General features: G+C 37.6%; 1 long non-coding RNA gene across 1 annotated transcript in view; it reads right to left on the bottom strand.

Moving 5' to 3' along the window:
* The window catches only part of LOC117152530, an 87,805-nt gene extending 80,747 nt beyond the window's left edge, over window positions 1-7,058 (bottom strand). The window contains exons 1-2 of the long non-coding RNA XR_004462919.1: window positions 6,923-7,058; window positions 6,743-6,844 (exon numbers count right to left, since the gene is read on the bottom strand). This is a non-coding gene — a long non-coding RNA (uncharacterized LOC117152530). The remainder of the gene's footprint in view (window positions 1-6,742; window positions 6,845-6,922) is intronic.
* Between the last annotated feature and the right edge of the window lie 6 nt (window positions 7,059-7,064).

Here is a 7,064-nt window from a genome sequence, read left to right on the forward strand (position 1 = left end):
GGGGCTTCGACTGTCGATAATTCTCGGTGGTAACTGGCCGATTTCGAGGGGCATTTTGGCAGAGTGCGTGATTTCGATCCGATTGCTCGAAGGTGGAGCTGATCGCTGATACGTCTGGTTAATTTATTGAGCGAAGAAGCTTATTTTCAGCTTGTTTGTTTTAATAGAATTTACGATGCTTCAAATATCTTCTCGATTTTCTTGTTCTTATAAGTATGAAACTTTCTGAAAATGGGAATCTTTTGAACACGAAATGTCAATGAGAAGAATCTTTTTCAAAATTCTCGAATTTTCTTTCATAACAACAATGTGTAAAGTAAGATTCGATTATATCGATTGACTGGAGAAAGTGAAGAATTAGAAAAAAGAATTGCGAATTACATGAACGTAATATGTCGGATGAATACAACGTTTGTTTTTAATAAAAATGCTTCAGAATTACGTTCAATCTTTAATTCTTAATTCTAAGTTCAAGTATATACAACGGAACAACTATCCTCGAATTTCTTGTTTAAGGGAAATTGCAAGTAATCACAGAGAGAAAATCTTTCTTTGGAAAATGCTTGGCTATAGAATCGTCATATTTCGACTTCCGGATACACAGCAACGTACGGGAGGTTGTTATAGACTTCGCTTAACATCTCGTACACGCAATATACGTGGAATAACATGTACCACTATTATCTCCATCTCATGCAAAGTTTTCTTCGTGGAACTGGTTACGTGGAGCAACTCAAATTAGACTTATCCGTGCTGCATCATCAACTCGTAGATGATGCATTAAGTTACTGCATTCGGTACAATAGGCCATGATACACAGGCAACTGTGCGTAAATGGGAAATTGCGAAGCGGAAAGTTTACTGCGCGCCGCATTGACTCACAGTTGACGAAACTGCATATTTATTTGTGTACCGGACGAAATTAAGAGCAATATAGCTACTTTCACGCCCTCTTCTCGGATAAATGGCTCTTACTTGTGAAAACGGTAAAAATATAACGGCAAAATGTAACGAGCAATTTGCTATATAGAGAGATGCATTTTTTTTTTTTGTTAATTATCTAACAACTGGTATTTTCAGTTTATTCATGCAGAGAAAAAAGTTTGTGGACTAGTAATAGTAATCTTGATTTTATTGTAAATGTGCATTACTTAGCAGAAGTAGAATAGTATACTAATAAAACATAATAGACAATAAAATAAAATAAGTCGAAGATACAGATAAATATACGAGTAGGTATATGCGTATAGATAAAACCAAATAGAGATAAGTTTTCAAGCTAAATCTCTAGGCTCTAGAATACTTGGAACTTTTGATTTTTCGATATAAAGTAAAATATATTCCTATTCTTGTTCACAATGAGATATGCTTTGTACAAACCTTACTGTCTACTCTGAAAACATCTTAAATGTGTAGTATGCCAATTTTAATCGCAAATGTTCTCTACGTGTTTTCAAATTCTTCAGATATCTACGATCTGACAATTCTGACGTCAAACCGCAAATGAATTTATCATAATATCATGTATCATGATTGCACAACGAACAAATCCATACAGAACGGTTCTTGCCGAGGTTCGATGATTCAATTTTAAGGGCATTTTACAGGGAGCCGCGCTTTAACCAGCTAATATTAACACCATATTTCAGCGGATAACGAGAGAACGCGCGCCGTTTAACGCGCGCTCCGTCTACACGCAATGCGTAACAACGGCGATTTCTCTCAAAACCTCTCAACGTACGTCAGCGAAAATTTCTGGTAATAGTCCGGTAAGCCCTTTTCGGTGGGCGCACGATATTCCAATGGATTTTCGCAACGTTCCATGCTTGCCGATTCACGTGAATGCCCGGCATAAGCCACGTGGGCTTAACAAAATGATCCACGATGAATGAAACGCTATTTTATCTATAGAGCGGTTGGTCGAATATGTCGATTCGGAGCCAAAAAGATATCGTTGAATCCACGCCAGAAATTTCGTGACGGAATCTTGCGGTCGTGACGTTTTTCTAGAAATAAATATGTACGTGTATTATGTGTGCGTGTTCAAGTATGTGCGAGCATCATCCTGCCATTTCATGCGTTTTGGCTCGGTCGCCATTATATGACGTCGAATCGCGATACATATTTGAATTTCCATTCTGATCTATTCACTACACTGACCATTTACTCGGCTTGATGCTTCGTATATAGAATTCTCCCGTTCTCTCTCTCTCTCTCTCTTCTCTCGTTGTGTATTTTTTACTTTGATTACCAATTTTGATAATATCCGTGAGCATAGTGCCAATATCCGTATGCAAAATACAGAACGAGGATTATACGTTTTCCACGAAACGAATGTATGAATTTTCTGTCAACGAACTGATATGTGGAAAATATTACGAGGAAAAATCGATAAACCCTAGAAATATTGTAGATTATGTAAAATTCCAATTATTTAGGTCTGTTAATTCTGTGGAAATCGCAGTTCTACATCTTCCATAGCAAATATATCTGAGTATAGTGGTGTAATTAGTTAAAATAGTTTCAATAATTAAAAATATCTAAAAATTAGTTTATTTACAGTGAAATATCGTGATTAAGTTACGATAAAACAAGTTTAGAATTGAGTAATGATGAGGTAGGATATACAAATTTCATGTGAGCCAGGTATTAGGTTAAAGTAAGCAAAGGTAACAGCTTCTCTTTCGTTTCATTCTTTTTTCACTCCCCATTCCACCATATATCTACCCTTTCTTCCCTCAGCTTCTATTCTCCTTCATTTTCCCCTCCCTTTTTTCCTCTCCTCTTTCGACAATTCTATTTCTTCATTCTTTTCCTCTTTTTCGTTTTCTTTCGTTTCTCCTCCCTCCCCATTGCAGTTTTGGCAATTGCTCCGAATAAATTTAATTTTGATGTCTAATAATTTCGCATAGTAAACGTTATATTTAATCTGCGGAAAATCGTACATTCTGCCAAACTATGAACGAGGAAACAAAAGTTGAGATCATCTGAATATGCCAAAGCACAAGCCAAAGAAAACACGCACGCTATCTTCGAAGCTCCGATTTCTTCATGAATATATCGAGCAATGTTGCATTATATTCCGGTAATTTTAAAAAGGTCATCCACTTCTTACTTCCTCTTTCTCGCTCCTTTCCATATACATGATATTAATCTGCATTAATTCAATATCGTGATTCACTTATACGTTAGAATGGAATGCTGGTGATACAGCGGGGTAATTTCCTTTCTTTTTTATCTGACGCAAAATGAATATTATATTTGGAAGAATACGATGCTCGCCTACTCCATGTCGGTATAAGAAGCGCATAGAATATTTTAATTAAATCCGAGCCCTCAGAGAATCTCGGCAAAAGGAAAGAAAGTACATATAGCGGGAGTATACTGCCTTGAGGAGATTTATTACCGTACTTGGAAAGACTAAAACGCGACCGAGTAAATAGCGAGGAACGTGGAGTTTATCCGATGCTGTTAAAAATTCTTTAAGCATCTCCCTCGGCCAGGTATATCTAACGTTCGAGAATTAATTAAAAAGATGTGCCTTTATCGCAATTATCAAGATGTTGCGCAACACGAAGTAAATATCCACGATTAATATTTTTTATGGATTAAACAATGAATCACAAAGACGAGTTATTTATAAAAGCTTTAATTTACATACTAATGCAAACATATCTGTGTGAACATCATCCAGTAAGAATGTATATCTTATAAAAATGAATTATGCTAAATAAAGCTCTACTAGCCGTTTCTTCTAAACATAATCAATCGTTGTTCTTTATTTTCGTCCCGATAAATAAATAAGCATGGTCGCGTAGGCGAGCACGCGGCAACACTTAATTTTCTCGGATAAAGACCAAGACTTTACGAGCGTTTTATCCAGCTTACCCGGAACCGTTGATTATCCCTGTGCAAGGGACGTAAAATGAATCTAACTCAAATGGATTTCTACTTGAACTAGACAACGCAATTATTTGTAATCGCAACAATGTAATTACTTGACATAAGTTATTGGAACGTGCGGTTGCAAATCACTCGCAGAGAGAATCCGTTGGCAACTATTTGCGGATCTATCGAGAATTTGGATCCGTAGATACGAATTGCCGCTATGCATGCCGTTCAACCATCTCGCTGTTTCGTATCAAACTGATTCGCCGAGCTTTCTCGCGTTCTCTACTAAAAATATCGACGGATGTATCGGTTACAAAACACGAAGCAAAGAAGCTCGGTCCGAATAGTCACGACACGTTAGGAAGGGGGGGCCTGGAATTAATGATCCAATGGGATCTCGTTAACATCGCCAGCAAAATTGTTATTAAATCGAGCGGCTTTGTTTGAATCCGCGGCTGCAGTTAATTAGGTGAGCGAGACAAATGGCGTTGTCCCTTTTCCTCACTTTGTAAATCCGTTGGCGGTTACTCTCGAAATTCGAAGTGCCATCTACGCGCACCAAAGTGACCTACGTGTATTTTACAAAAAGTCCGGGGAACAACCGACCACGGCAAAAAGAGACGATCCCTGTGGCGCCATTTCAACGATTTACAGCACCGCTTTTCTACGCTCGTTATGCTCCTAACTGTTCGTCGATCGTAATTTTCCCGGCTAATGTGCTTAACCATCGTCAACTCCTGCCTCTCTATCGGCGTGTCTTGTCAATCATATTAAAAATAGAACTGCCTACTTCCGATTGTTATTTCTTTTTCCTTCAAAATCACGGCGCGGCGCAAGCTTGTTCGTTGAAATAAATTTTCGTACGCGCGTATCTTCCGACCAAGTTTAACATTTCTTGGTGAAGAAAAATTAAAAGAGGCTGCAGCGAACCTAGTGAATGTACGAGAGACGAATCGAAAGTTCCTTCCTCTATCCTTTTTATTATCATTTCTCAATAGTAAATTTGTAATTTATTTTACTTTGACGTACACGCGGTTGCTTTCTCCCCCAGCCATTTGTATCCGATAAAATATGCTGCTTGCTCGGATGTTTAATGAACGATCTTGCGAATATTGAAAGAGCATACTTAGTCGACGGAGCATGTTTTACGTTTAATCTATAATCTACACGCATTATGCGGTCTAACGTTCCGATCTTGTTATACTCGCAATTTCTAAATAGAAAACATTTAGATATTTTCTTAAGTACATGCGACATCAGAACGTAACTTTTGGTATTGCCATATCCTTCAATCTCGTTTTATCACGCATGCTTTATGATTCACCAAATTATAATCCACGATCATAAAACACGACCACGTAGCTTGACTTTTACAACTCGTGTTTTATTCGGAGAAAAGAAAACGAGACCTGATCTGCGATTGCTCAGTCTGGACAGTAGTGTTCAAATAACGTGTCCACTAAAAAGTACCAAGCGTGCTATGTACATCATTTCGTAAGGAGGCATAAACGTTAAATTTACTTTAAATTGGAACGATTTGTTTTCCAAGCAATGACTGTTGGGAATAAGTAGGTCGAGATCAGTGAAAACAAGGAATATCAGTGGAGCAGACGGAAATATAGAGGCTGGCTTGATTTCCATTTCTTTCGCGATGAAAATTGTGCGCGGGCGCAAAGAAACATCGAAGACAGGTGAAGCAATAACATGCGGAGCAGTAACAGGCTGGAGCAACGTCCAGCAGCTAACGTTGGCGGGAAAACAAAACGTGCAGATAATTCGCGGCTGAAATTATTTACACAGGGAATAACGAAAATTCTGCGGCCACGTTGACAATTAACAGAAGCTCTACGTCAAATAGATTTGTTTTTTCACGGCCATTAGTAAGGTTACACCGGAACATTTCCCTTAATCCGTGTTTACGGAGGGTCGAGGCTGCGGTATATCCGTTCCTCTATCTCTCCGTTAAGAAACGAGAAGCTTACCAGACGCTGCATTTTTTTGTAAACGAGCCGGGATAATGGTGCGAACCGCAAGTAAGGAACCACGCTAAAATGTTGCACCTTACACCTTACACCTTACGCCGACAGCGTACGACAACGTTTCTGGTATGGTAACAAATTCGTCCAAGCTTTATTTGCATAGCTACCGTGCTAGTATGATGTATCTCGAAATTAATAACTGGTTTCCATGTTATACTTATTACGTTTGCAAAATTCGGTCTGATATTTATAACGAAAATCGATCAATTCTCTGGAATCCATCTTTGTGCTATATATGTTGATTATAGTTTAGACGCGAGCAAAGTAGTAATTGACTCTATAATCTGCATTTATTATGTATCTGTGTAATCTGTATGTACATATGTATTGAAATAGATTTGTGCCACGATTATAATAGCGTAAGCATCTTTCTTACATACATAAAAAGTAAAAGATTTAATGACTGTGATGCAATACATACAACAGAAAATTAAGAAGTCTAATTGTAGTAATGATCGAGATAAGGTTATATTACGACGTACATAGAAAACACGTGTACGAGTAGACTATAACGATAGAAATGCAATCATTTAATAATTAAAAAAAAATACTTTCAGTAGAAGTTACATATATCGAGCTTCATAGAAAAATTTTCAATAATATTCCGCCATTTTGTAACTCTGTCACTCTTAGTTATACTACAATATTAATGGTGAAACACTATAAACTCACAATAGCATGATACGTGCAGATTCGTACATTACAGATTCTTCGTTCAAGAATAAATTCAAACTAAACAACAATATTCTTCGAAATAACACCTTATCTTTAAGGAGATCGACTTTAAAAACATTTTAAGTATGTGTACTTACCCTTAGCTCGAACACAATAACTCGGCGTGCCTTGTCGCGCAGCTCCCTGTTTGTCATTATTTTTATAAACATGATTTTCGTCGTAGTTTACTACCCAGCGTCCTGCAAGTTTGTTATCGATATAAATAATCAATATCTTACAAGATATGTATATAGTAGTCAGAAAGTAAGACAACGTACAGATGAACCGTATTACAGCACGTAATATAGGACGATGACAACGACACAACATAGACGTGAATTTAAAATTTGTTTCCCCCACTCGATCGGAACGTACAGCATGAAAGGGGAAGTGGGCCGAAAGGACGACATAGCGCGAGTG

The sequence above is a fragment of the Bombus impatiens genome, unplaced genomic scaffold, assembly GCF_000188095.3.
Source record: "Bombus impatiens unplaced genomic scaffold, BIMP_2.2 scf_0054, whole genome shotgun sequence".
Classification (NCBI taxonomy): Eukaryota; Metazoa; Arthropoda; class Insecta; order Hymenoptera; family Apidae; genus Bombus; species Bombus impatiens.